The sequence below is a fragment of the Lathyrus oleraceus genome, chromosome 1 (assembly GCF_024323335.1).
Source record: "Lathyrus oleraceus cultivar Zhongwan6 chromosome 1, CAAS_Psat_ZW6_1.0, whole genome shotgun sequence".
NCBI classification, from domain to species: domain Eukaryota; kingdom Viridiplantae; phylum Streptophyta; class Magnoliopsida; order Fabales; family Fabaceae; genus Lathyrus; species Lathyrus oleraceus.
Genome location: NC_066579.1, coordinates 370,374,548 through 370,388,751, shown reverse-complemented (window position 1 = coordinate 370,388,751; position 14,204 = coordinate 370,374,548).

Genomic DNA, 14,204 nt, shown 5'->3' with positions numbered 1-14,204 from the left:
AAATGTTGCAATTGAAGAGAAATTCCATGATGGAAAGGGTCGTCACAAGGAGTTTCATGTCGGACAAATGGTATTGCTTTTCAAATCAAGGTTGAAGTTATTCCCTGGTAAGTCGAAGTCAAAATGGTCAGGACCGTTCGTTGTCAAAGAGGTGCGCAATTATGGAGCCATTGTGATCGAGGATCCAAAGTCACAAGAAAGCTGGACTGTTAATGGTAAAAGACTCAAAGTCTACCTTAGTGGCGACATAAATCGTGATGTGGGTGTCGTGTCTCTATTTAAACCGGGCTAATCAGTGGACCGTCGAGCTCTAAACGACGTTAAACAAAGCGCTTGTTGGGAGGCAACCCAACGTTGTAAATCTACATTTTCATTTTTTTCCTGCTGTGTGAGATTCTGCTGTGTTAAATTTTGAAAAAATTGGATTCTGTTTTTTTACCGTTCGCCTCGCGAACACAGTTCGCCCCGCGAACTGAATTCACAGCTTCAGTTCGCGCCGCGAACAAAGTTCGCCCCGCGAACAGTGAATGGCAGAACTATTTTTTTTGAAATTTCCTTCAGTTCGCCCCGCGAACTGAAAAAAAAAAACTTTGTTTTATGTCATTTTCGTTTCATTCCTATTTTCACAAACTTAGGAGATTCTTTCAACAATCTCGTTGCTCCACTTTCAAACCTCTACATTTCAAAACTTCTCCTCTCCATTCCCTTCCTAAGATGATTTTGTTGATTATGCTAAGTGGCTTGAGGGCAAGCCAATTTTTTTTGGGGGGTGCAGGAGGTGGTGTAAACCATGGCGATGAGTTGAAGGAAGATTGAGGAGTTTGTTGAACTTTAGAGTTTGGCTTGATAGTTGCATGAATACTTTTTGAGATTTAAGTGTGTTACAATCAAATTGGTTTACCAACATTTTTTGTTTAATTGTTCTTACTCTTAAGTCAAGCTTAAAGCAACCGAGAAATGATCGCAAAGAAAGAAGCATAGGACACTTCGAGTGGTGATGATAAGAATTAGTGTCGACATTTCAAGGTACACTTTATCGCTTTCTAGACTTAACATGAGTAGTTTGATGGTGTATGCAAATTTCAAGTCATAATTTCATTGAAGTATATGTCAGTTTTGAATCAAAATAGGACTTAACCATTTGTGAGGAGACTTTCCATTGTACACTAAAAAGCGGGAAACCGAGCATTACTTTAACTCATTCTTATCATGCTAAATCATGCATCAAACTATTTGTGTGTAAATTTTTTGAAAATGATAGAGGCATTGTTTGTGAGAAAAACCACTTGACCAAAAAGTTTGAATCAACTAACCTTGTGAGGAATAATCCTTAGTTAAACCCCTTTGAACTTAATTTAGGGTTCATTTTATTGATCATTGAAAAATCAATTGAAAATTGTGGAATAAATGAATCCTAATTTCTTTCGTGTCAATTGAAACCTTAAATCGAGTTGTTGAAAATTTTGCATTTTGCTTATGTCTAAGTAGGGAGCATTATTGAATAAATTTGGTTTTGGAATCTAAAGTTGGGGAGAGTAAAGTGAAAAGTTGATTAAAAACTTGGAAAAGTGAGTTTTTATAAAAGGGTGAAAATATGAAAAGAAACAAGAAAAAGAAATCATCCTTGAAACCATAGAGCAAAGAAAAAGAAAAAAAAAAGAAAAAAAAAAGCAAAGAAATGCTCATGGTTGTGTGGATGTAAAAGGAAAAAGAAAAAAAAATAGGGATCAAAGAAATGGAAATTGTGTAGAGTTGAATATTTGGGAATGCTCCCTTAGGATAGGCAATTTGGTTGAATTCTCTTAATCATATCCTTTCTTGTAACCTAAGCCACATTACAACCTTTGAAAGACCTCTTGATTCACATTTTTCACATAATTTGGTATTTGTTGTGATAACCGCATGATTTGAGTTGTTGTTGATTTAATTGCTTGGATGAGTGAAAGTAACCCTTCATGTTATTCATCAGCAATATGATGTGTGTGTAAGTTTGATTCAATTTTGACATATATGGCCTTGAATTCCTTGGAATGATTTTTGCACTCAACCATTTCCCTTATTCATGTTTTTTCTAGAATTGAGATAGGTGAATTGAGAAAATGTCAAACGCTTTTGAACCATTTGAATCTCCTTGGTAAATCCTTGTTTCAATCTTTTGTGTCATTGCTTTGGTTGTAAGGGTGGAAACTTTTGTTTAGGGACAAACAAAATGCTAAGTTGGGGAGAGTTGTTAGGGACCAATTAGTACTACTTTTTATATCATTTTATTGGTCCCTTTTACCAAGTTTTGATGTAATTACACACTTTTATTCTCACTATTTTGTATAAATGCAATTAGGTTTAATTTATTTTGTTTTGAATAGTTATTTCACATATTTGTTAGTTTTGTAGAATTTTTGGATGAGAAAGCTTTGGATTGCAGCATCATAATATGGAAGATTTTGGATGAAGCTTGCAAAGCAAGGAAACTGAGGCAGCTTCAGTTCGCCCCGCGAACTGAATGACAGTGTCAGTTCGCGCCGCGAACATAGTTCGCCCCGCGAACCCTGCGAATCCAGCAAGCTGATTTTTGGGTCAAAAGTGTTGTTTTGAAAGCCAGCTGTTTTTGCCATTTTGGTGTTTGCCTTGGAATAGCTTTTCTGCTTGGGATGAGAATGACCCATTAGGGAAATGTCAACCCTTTTTGTAAAGAAAAATACATTATTCTTGGGGCATTCATTATCATTCACACATTCAGATATTTTGTAAGGGAGAAAACAGAGTTTTCTCTTCTTTAACATTCTGCTTTGTAACAATGGTGATGAGGAGCTAAACTCCCTTTTGTCAAGATTGGAGGTAGTAGCTATTCTCATCTGTTTATGTATTCACTTTGATCTATATATTTGATAAAGATTGTTGATGTATTGAATACTGTTTTTGCTCTACTTTGAAAACCAGATTTGAGTAGTTGTCGAGAGAGATTACTTGAGTTTAGACATAAAACAGATTTTCAAGTAGTGAATAAGTTGTAGAGATAGATTTATTCATTACTCTTCTTTGGTATTAAACATTAAAGATTGCTATATTGATAGTTAGGTGGAGAGATCGTCTAAGGATCAATATAGTGATATTCACGATTTCATTTAGACATAAATGACTTTGAGAGGATACTTGAACATCATCAATAATCTTGAATCTATTTATTTATCATAAGGAATCATAAACATTTGAAATAGTGAACTCCAATCTTGCCAAGCTTTTATATTTGACTAAAACCATTTCATAGTTTTTGTTAACATTCACTCACAAAATATTTTTCCAAACAAAACAACCCTGTTACTTTCTAAACTTATAACATTTGAATTATAGAACGGCGGTAATATTACCCAATCTCTGTGGATACGATATAAAAATATTTGTCGAAGATATACTTTTCAACAAATTTTTACCTGAAGCACTCGTTTACATAAATTTTCTTTTATGAGCTTTTTAAAGTTTTGCTTGAGGACAAGCAAAGGTTTAAGTGTGGGAGAGTTTGATAACACTAAAATTTACCATATTTTCGACTCTGATTTCACATGCATTCTAGTTGTTTTATTGTTATTTTGTTGTGTTATTGCTATGTTTTCTTTTGTTTTCAGGTTTTTACTTTAATTGGAGCCCTGATCGAAAAAAGGAGTGAAAAAGAACCAAAAACCCTAAAATTCAGCATTTTGCACTTGTGGCCTACCCCATGGCTGGCGCCATAGACCCTGCCATGACGTGTCCAAGCTCAACTTCCCTCAACTCCCACGTTCCCCACTACCTCCACTAAGGTGCCCCAGATTGGCCTTGTGGTGGGCGCCATGGCCTTGTGGCGGGCGCCACAAGAGGAAAGTTTTTCCCTCCCATTTTCAAGTTGAAGGGCATCCTTGTCATTTCCATCTTTTTACTTGCTTATAAATAGAAACTCGAAATCACTTTTACAATCATCCAAACATAGAGCAGAGGCAAACTCAGAGCAACTTTGTTTCACTTAGGCATATATTCAGTATTATAAAGTGGTAATCGCTTCGCATTGGAGTGTTACCACAATTGTGTAATCGAGTCTGTGATAGAGTCTGTAATCGAGTTTGGAGCATTTTGGAAGGAAGTTAATCCTGCCGCCATTTTCAATTCTGCTTTGCAATTTATTCAACCCTCCGATTGGAGCAGGTTTTTATTACTTGTCTTTATCTTATTTATCTTCCCGCGCTCGCTTTACTTTATTTATTTCTCGCACTGGCTTTAAATTATTTATTTCCTCGCACTCGCTTTACTTTCATTTATTTCCTCGCACTCGCTTTACTTTTATTTACTTTCCGCACTCGCACTACTTTTATTTACTTTAATGCATTTTTACTTTACCATGTCTAGCTAAATTTATAAGGTTAGAATGTAAGGATCATAATTGAACCGATAATCCGTACAATTGTTCGTAGAAACACTTAAGGGCTATTTTAACTTTCAACTTAAGTTTTCCCGCACTTCAATTCCGTTGGGTAAGATCGAAAGCCGTCCAACGTCTATTTAAACTTAATTGTTTTTAACTATTTCAAAAATAGCGAAAACGCTTTGTTTAGTTCATTAGGAGATTTTAACATTAAAAAGAAAAGAGATTTTAAAACTATTTTCGAACGCGTTTATAAGTTTAGAGTCTGGTTCGTAAGAACCTCTTTTGGTTAAGAAATCCAGGTTATAATACTTTTCAACTTAGTCAAGATACTATATTTCTTAAAAATAGGTTTACTACTCTAACGCAATGCGCGCCTTTTTATAATTGACAATAAGAGGGTTTGATTAGGGAGTACAACTCGGTTCTGAATACGCGAAAGCGACAGTTCCTGTTAAATTAGTTCTTTTCAAAGTAGGAAACACTGCCCATAAGTAGCTCTACTAGCAAGTACTTGGATTATTAATCGATTACGTGAATTACATTCGACCCTGTCTTTATTAATTAAATTTATTTCAACACTTTACTTTTTCATTGCATACTCCAAAAACACCTATTTTGATTGCCTTTGATAAACACCATAACAATAGATAACGATAGATTGACACTTGGTCTCTGTGGATTCGACAATCTTTTATATTACTCTGACACGTTCGTATACTTGTGAAACACCACATCATGTTCCCAGCCTGTTAGGACAGCCTTCCAGACCTTATTATCCAAAGATTTCAAGAAGGCTACCATTTGAGGTTTCCAGTAGTCATAGTTAGATCTATCCAGAATTGGTGGTCTGTGTACAGATCCTCCGTCTCTATCCATAGTACCAGAAAGTAACATCCCAAGATCTCACCCAGAACCAGAGTAGGATGCCTGCTCTGATACCAATTGAAATTCTGGTATCAGATATGAGATGTCGAAGGTAATGTCACGACACTAATATCTGAACAATAAACAGGATAAAAACAAAGAAACAATTGAACGAGCGACACAAGCAATTGTTAACCCAGTTCGGTGCAAACTCACATACGTCTGGGGGCTACCAAGCCAGGAAGGAAATCCACTAAACATAATTAGTTCAAAGACTCTCAGTAAACAACTTCAAGTTACAGTCTTTTCACTTAATCTCTACCCGTGTGACTTCTATCTAAGAACTCTTAGATATGAGACCATACTCACTCCCCCTCAATCACAACAGTGATATAAAAATAAATACAAAAGAAAGAAGACACACTTCAAGGACACATACTTGATCCTGCTTAAAAGCTTCAATCAAGTAAACAAATACACTCGTACTTCAAAGCTTAGAGTGGACAAAATACAACTCAAAAGTCAGCCCAATTCATACATCAACAAGATGAATGAATGGTTCACAATACACAAGCTCACACAAGACGTAAGAACCCTAAAACTCTCTCTCTTTATCGTTCGTATCTTTTTTTATTGTATGTAAAACAGGGTTTACAAAGTCTTTATATAGAAGCTTTCTGAATGGGCCTGGGCAGCATGGAACCCTAATTCTATTTAATGTATATTTCCTAAGAAATAGCAACTGATCATTCCTTTTAGGGAAAAACGAACATTCTGGTTTTAAATAGAATTACTCTTAGAATAACGCATGCAATCTCCACATAAACACACAAGATTTTCATGAAAAGCGCAACAACAAAACGCATAACATTCATACTGAATGTTCTGTATGCACATGTCTTAACATCGGGTCTGACATCTTGGCTAACTCCTGCACAACCATATTTAAACAACCTGCAGGAAGCTGATATCACATGTCAAGACAACACGCGTGACAACTTGTGATAACTCTAAGTTTTACAAAAATTGATGCCAACACATAGAACCAACAATATCCATAGAAGATAAAAGTCATAAAAAAAAACTCTCGCATCCATGCATATTCATATCATAACACATCATATCATTTGTATCTCAGGATCAAAATCCAAGTCTTATTAGTATTTAATTATCTCCCACTATGATCATACGAAGAGTGTCCTACTTCATATTCTCTGGTTGAATATACTTAAATAGGGGCAACTGTCACACCCCGATTTTGACCCTGATTCACCGTTTCAACACATTCATCATAGTTATTGCATTTTTACATAGCATAACATGCATTTCATACCTCATAGTGCCTAGAATATCAATTGAAATAATTTTTCGGACCTACATGCAAACCGGTTGAATTAATTTACAGATGTGCATCAAATCAGCGGACAAAAAATTTTAAAATCAAGCTTGCAGACATAAGTTTTATTAATCTACGTTTCGTGTAGTTTAATATGGTGTACTAGATTTATTTTTTAGGCCATTTTTCGATCACATTTCGGTTTGTCTGAGCATTTTAACTAGGCGTTTTCCATTTCAAAATTTGACAAAAAAATTGTATGTTTCCGAGTCGCTTATTTCGCATTGATCATTGTGGTGCGGTCTGTTTAGTTTTTCGAGCACTTTTATGCCTGATTTTTATTTATCGTTTATCTGTTTATATTTATTTTTTAACCAAAATAATGATTTAAATTAATTAGTATTAATTGAGTGATTATTTTGAGTTTATTTAGTTTCTTTTAATTATTAACTTTTAATTAATATTAAAACAAAGTTGAAGGATAATGAACAAGAGTGAGAAATGAGCATTTGATCCCTTCCATGTTACTCATTGACAGCTAGCATCATAAAATCTCTCCTTTTTTCTCCTATCAAATGTGGTTGCACGCCTACACCAAAAGTTGGAGACCCATCCAAACATGTAGAGGCAGAACTAGTGGGATGGTGTTGGTTTTCAAATACACAGAAGAATCAGAAAGAAAGGGGTGACAAATCAAAAGGACATAGTATTTTGAAAATAAAGGGCATTTTTTGTTGCTTCTGCATTTTTCATTCTCTCCGCCTTGACCATTACAAAACCTTCATCGTTGGATCGTTATTCAGACCCCAATTGAACCTCACCCGACCACCATCACGTTTCACCTTGCAGTCCCTCTTCCCATCTCTAATACTCCACTCACCTTAACAACAAACTCAGTTAAATAAACCGCCTACACCACCATAACTCTCTCGGCCAAACGTGACACCTTCCACAACCATTCTTCATCCGCCTACTTCCATTTTTCGGACTCCATTACTTTCTTTTCGAACCTCCAACCTTACCCATACTAAATTTACATCATACATACAAAGTCCAAAGAGTGTACATGTCGTTTGGTAGATCGCAAAGTAGTGTAAGTGTTCAAATGGTTGGATATGTGATTTGATTAGCTATTGGCGTCATACTCCGCAAATGCATACCATCATAGCGACATTGCATTGCGGTAACAATACTGCTCGATTTTTAAATCTTGTGTTTGTTATTTTGGTGTACAAAGTACTAAACTTGCTTCTTTCCATTTCCGATTTATTTTTCATGGCGGTGTATACATTTCTTGTTGTTTGCGATTTGATTTTCGTTGCAATGTATATGTTGTTTGCGACTTGTTTTTCATGGTGGTGTATACGTTTCTTTTTGTTTGCGACTTGATTTCTTGGCAGTGTTGATATTTTTTTGCGTTTCTATTCGTGCTACTTTGTTTCAGCTTTGCCTTCATTTGTTTTTTTTAAATTGAAGAAGATGAACAATGTTCTTAGGAAGAACACGTTTGATGCTGAAAAAGTGGAATGAGATATATCTTATTCGTTTTAACGTTTTGTTAATTTTTTTCTGGACATTATAGCTTTTATTTTTTCATTTCATAATTTATTTTTCTTATTCATTGAAAGAGGTAAGAAAATTAAGTTTGGGCTCAATTTTGAAATTTGGTGTAAAGTCCACATTTGTTTTTTCTTTCTTTCTATTGACACCCTATGGTGGATTTTATATTTTTTATGATCCCAATAAAATCACATTTTTAATCTCGATTACGATGGTCGCAATATTGTTATAATATTAATAATGCATGCTTGGATTGTTGGTTGATATATTTCATTGTGTTAAAAAATACTATTTGTAATCCGTGGATCCGATATTTTCATGTCACTATGCTGTCGGATTTTTCATCGATATATTAATTGTATTTCGCCGCGTTATGACCCTTTGCATACGACATTCCATTTATTGTCACTATGCACAAACCGGCTTTGAGCATATTACTTATGGTTTTGCGTGTATTTCTTGACTTTTCGCTTATTTTAAATGACGTTTTTGAGGTTTACTCAATTGAGGTTTTGATACTGTTGCTTTGTCATTGTGTATATTAAGAATTACTTTACGTTTTTATTTGTTGAGTCTTTGAGTTCATTCCCATTTCTTTCCATCTTGAAATGATACATTTAACGTTAACTGATTATTTTGATTCATGATAACATACAACGATCATACGTAGTTGCGTTTAAATCGACTTTGAACTCTATTTCCAGTTGCTTTGCACGTCCTTGCATTATGGGATTTTGATTCCCATCCTTGCATCCCGATTTTAATTCATGGACATCCCGATTTTTTATTTCTTTCAATTTAGTTTTTGAACATCTTGTAAATATAACTTTGTGTTTGTTATCTCCTTCACATGGCTTACTCTTGGGCCCGATTTAATTGTTTCATTATTTTGAGTCCCCATTCGACAAAATGTACCCCCATTTCCATGATGTGTAAAACTTTTTACCGTTTTTATTTCTTTATTTGCTTGATTGTTTAGTTAGTACTAACACAATAATAAAATCAACTTCTTTTCAAGAATAACAAAAATAAAAACTCGATCCAACGTCGAGTATTTTCCCAATAAACAAATCAATCTATTTCTTTATATCCCTCCCATTTCCTTCAAACCATGTCATTCAAACCTTTCATAATCGTTCATCAAATGTTTGATCCAATGTCAAGTCATTTTCACAATAAATCTCAAAATACTTAATTCCTATTTAACATTTTTCAATAAATATGGACATGGAACGGGGTGGATACCACGATCTCCTGAGACTAAGATTCGAGATAGATATCTCGTCCATCTTAGCTCTCGCCATCATTCAAAACTGTCAAAGCGGTTTCTTCAAACTCTTACTCAATCAAATTCAAAAACATTTAATTCTTATTAAATACTTTTGCAAATAAGATGGAAATGAAACATGGTGGATACCACGCACTCCTGAGATTTGGATTCGAGATGAATATCTCGTCCATCCAAGTTCTCGCCATTACTCAAAACACATTCAAACCAATCAAATCATTTTCTCGCCGCTGTGTGATTGACCCTTAAACCCTTTTCTCAAACGAAAGGTATTTTGTTTCAAGACGATGCAAAGCAATGTTTTGTCCACTTGAACGTGTGAGTAAGCTTGCGACGTTGCCCACGAATGTTGATTTGTAAATCCATTCGGATGTGATGCAAACGTCCCCTTCTCCACTTGTTCTGGGTAGTCCAACAATGTTTTCGTCGATTGACACAAAGTAGCTTTCGCTAAAATCCACCAACAAATAAACATTTTCTACCCAGAACTACGTAAGTCTTGAGTTCTCTATTGCACCCGGAGATACGTAGGAGCAGGATTTGTAAATCTTGTCAGACCCATTAATAAAAAACTTAGGTTTAATCCCCTCCGTTAAAAATCCAAAAAATTTCTTCTCTCTTCTATACTTTTTTTCCCACCAAATAACTTGAGAAGCCTAATATTTCAAACTAGCGCGCACAACTAACCTAACGGTTCCCGTTGAGTACAACGGACGTGAGGGGTGCTAACATCTTCCCCTTGCGTAATCGACTCCCGAACCCTAATATTGGTTGCAACGACCATAATCATTGTCGTTCTTTCTTGGGTTTTATCGATATTTCCCCTTTCCTTTTTAGGAATAAATAAAGTTCGATGGCGACTATGTTCAGTCCATCATTGTGAGCGTGCGATTACGCTTCATTAGGTCGTGTTCTTTCATTTTTTTTCGAGGTGTAATAAGATGCTAGATCAATTAGTATAAAAAAAGATGAATAGACTAAGGAAAACAACATGTACACATATGTATTCTTTTAACTTACCTAATTTTTCAGATTTATAAAGAAAAGAACTCACCAGCATAGAGCGTACAGATCATGACTTCTTTTTAGCCCATATACTTTTAGAATCCATTAATTATTAAGTGAAAATCTTATCGGATACGATCTTCTATCACCTATATTTTATGAGAAAAAATTGATGACATTGACAATACATACCATAACAGAAACATATGTATGGGTAACCACTCTTCAAGATCCTTTAATTCCCCTTGTTATATTCTATTCCCATAACAAGAGTAATATTAATCAATTAAAAAACATCTTTGGGAAAAAAGAGCCAATTGTCAACTATTGTTCTTTTTCTTATTGGTAATTTTTATACTACACGTAGCAAAATGAAGATTGATTCTATATCTGTACCTAAAAAATGATATTGGTTCCATATGTAGAATAGTAATGGTTTTGGATAAGAAGAATAAAGGACTGACACATTGGTAAGAGTGGTCAATGTCTTAATATCGAATAAGTCCTTTGGGGAAGTTGAAACAATAAACCTTTGACCTTAATTTTGTGCTTATAAATACATAGTCTAATGAAGGATGGAACATATATTTGAGCTTAGAAGGTTTTGTGTTCTAAGTTCAATTGATGATGTTGATTTGCTCAAATGTCTTGCATGAAGAGATATAGAGAGTGACTTTTGAGCCAAGGATGACTTGTCGGAGACATGTACTACAAATGTAGAGTCTCTTTTCATTTGGGTGTTCCGGCAAGGAGTCATGGTTCACTTTTGCTCTCTTTTCTTTCATTTGAGACCTATTAAAGAGCTTTAGATTAAAGTTTATTTTAAAATGTGTGGTTAAAATATACCATGTTTGGTTGATATATTTACACTACTCAACTTCATAATAACAAGACTATATGCTTGTTAGAGAACACTTCTTCACAGGGAAATTAACAATTTAACAAACACTGGAATTGTTGTTTACAAACAAAGATTTGGAAATTTTGACTCTCAAGAGTTTTTACAATTAAGTTCATTATTATGAATTAAACCTACTTATGTTTTTTATGCAATTTCTAATGATGAATTTCAAGTATTCTTTCTACTTATTAAGCTCTTAGGAGTATTTACAATTAAGCTCTTTATTATCACATTTTATAAAATAATGTCTATATTCATAATTATTTATTTTTCTAGAAACATATATGAGAAACTAACATTATATTTTTAAAAAATAATATAAAAATTTATCCTTCATGAATAAAAAATAATTATTTTATATAATAAAAAGTTACCATATCTAGTTGTTTTTCGTTTTTCTTGTGATACTCTTCTTTTTAAAGGTATTGTTTTGCTTCTTTTTTTTTCTTCACAAAAGGTTGGATTGATCGAAATCCATTCATTGTAATCATTTTTCGTATAAAGAATATCATCTATGATTAGACCAATATCAAATGATGTTTGAATGAAACGATCATCTTTGGTATTAATATTTTCACATTCTTGTTTTTCGTTATCGTAAAATTGGTTCGTTAAAAGCACAATAGACTATTTTTCGTCATCATGATTCGCGACATAAAACATTTGGTGAGCTTCTGATGTTAATATAAAAGGCATATCTTTATAAGCCACTTTATTAATATCCACATGCAAGAACTCGTAATCATCAATTTTAGCAACATTTTTGTTTTCAAGTCACTCAACCAAACATTGGTACATGAAATGACGAGTACTCATTGCTACAAATAATATATTTTATGACAAAATTTTCATCTCGCCCAACTAAAAATCTAAGTATAAACCCTAGGGTGCCACGTTTTATTTTTTACAAAAAGTTATCATCTATTCCCTTAGTTTTTACACACAATCGAGGGGTAAACTAACTAAGGGATACACTTTGAATTCAAACAACTGTGATTTATATTTTATTTCTTATATTATGGTGTCATTCTTTTTTATTATATTTTTATTTAAATATTAAGTCATCTATTCATTCGATTATCATACCAATTGCAGAGAAAGATCACTCAATTTTTTTTTCTATAAAAACATTTGTTCTTTAAGTTCTGCTCTAACCTAACTCATATGTAACCGTTCAAACTCGTTTACAACCTTGAACAAAATATTTTTCTTCCCTTGCAATCTATATCATGGAATGGTGTTATTGTTGTTTATTCCATATTTTGCAATCCATTTTTATATTTGAGAATAATTTCTCAATGTTGTAATCCAAGGTAAAAACTCAATGATTTAATTCTTTCATTGTCCGATAATATTTAGAAACATATTTTTAATCATTCTTACAATATTGCAACTCAAAAAAATGGTGACCAATAAAAATTTGTAAGTGATATACCTTACATTATGTCATTTTCTTTTTGGATCTGCAATAGAAGTAATTTATTCCTTTTGGTGGGATGAAAACCGAGGAAAAAAGTCATCAGTTTATTTTATTTTTTATTTAAAAAGAAATGACTCTTAGCTTGGTGTTCATAAATATCCGAGAGAAATAGTGACACAGTTTTGATTAACAGCTCAATTTTTCAACAAATTTGTATTTGTATATTGAGACAACAAAATTGTAAAATTTAGAAATAATATATTTTAATCAATCAATCAATCAAAATATATATATATATATATATATATATATATATATATATATATATATATATATATATATATATATATATATATATATATATATATATATATGTTAATTCTGATGTTTTATTTTGTGTTTTGTTGATGAATTCTTCTTCTATCATTATTTTTGTCTTCTTCTTTAACCATACACCTTTCAACAATACAACCATCAAGTCTACATTGATTCTTCATATACACTTTAATATCTCCAAATGTTTATTCAAGTACATCCATATCATATTAGCCTGTCCAGATTATTATATTTCAATGAGAAGGTGGATAGTTAAATGAACCATTATATCATAAAATAAAAAAAATAAAATAAAATCTTGAGAAAGAAGACCCCTAGTAATTTAAAAGTTTTATATAAAAATTCCACAGCTACCTCTTAGATGACAAACAAGTTGGTAGAGGATTCCACACAATCCTAAAAAAAATACTAGAGGTTCCAACCTATTCCAAAAAATCCGGTATCTAAGAAGATTCTCCCTAGATGAAAGTTTATCCCAAAGTAAATGTTAGTAGAAAACCATCCCCACAATAACAGTGGATGTTTCTGTTGGTGCAAAGGTAGAATAAAAGATGAATATTCTATTAAAAGAATGACGGCTACAAAACATGATAAAAGTTACAACGATTGTCACCCTATTTATAAGCTAAAACTAGGGTTACTAGAATATAATAAAATACTAAAATACCCTCTAACAAACTTAGGGGCTAAGAAAATAATACAATTTAAATATGAATTAAATCTAATAAAATCTAATACCATCCCTTAATTCATATTCCATCAAAACTTGTAACACCAATTTCATCCCTTAATATGAGAAATTGGTCAGTCTTGATAGCTTTCGTCAGAACATCTGCCAACTGCTTCTGAGTGCTGCAGTGTACAACTTCTAACACTCCCCTCTGAACTTGATGTCTCAGAAAATGATACTTGGTCTCAATGTGCTTGCTTCTCCCATGCAACACTGGGTTTCTGGCAAGATTGATTGCAGACTTGTTGTTAATCATCAGCTTCAGAGGTTTGTTTACTTTAATCTTCAGATCCTGCAATAGATTCAGAATCCACACAGCTTGGCATGCAGTAACAGCACCTGCAATATATTCAGCTTCACAAGTTGACAAC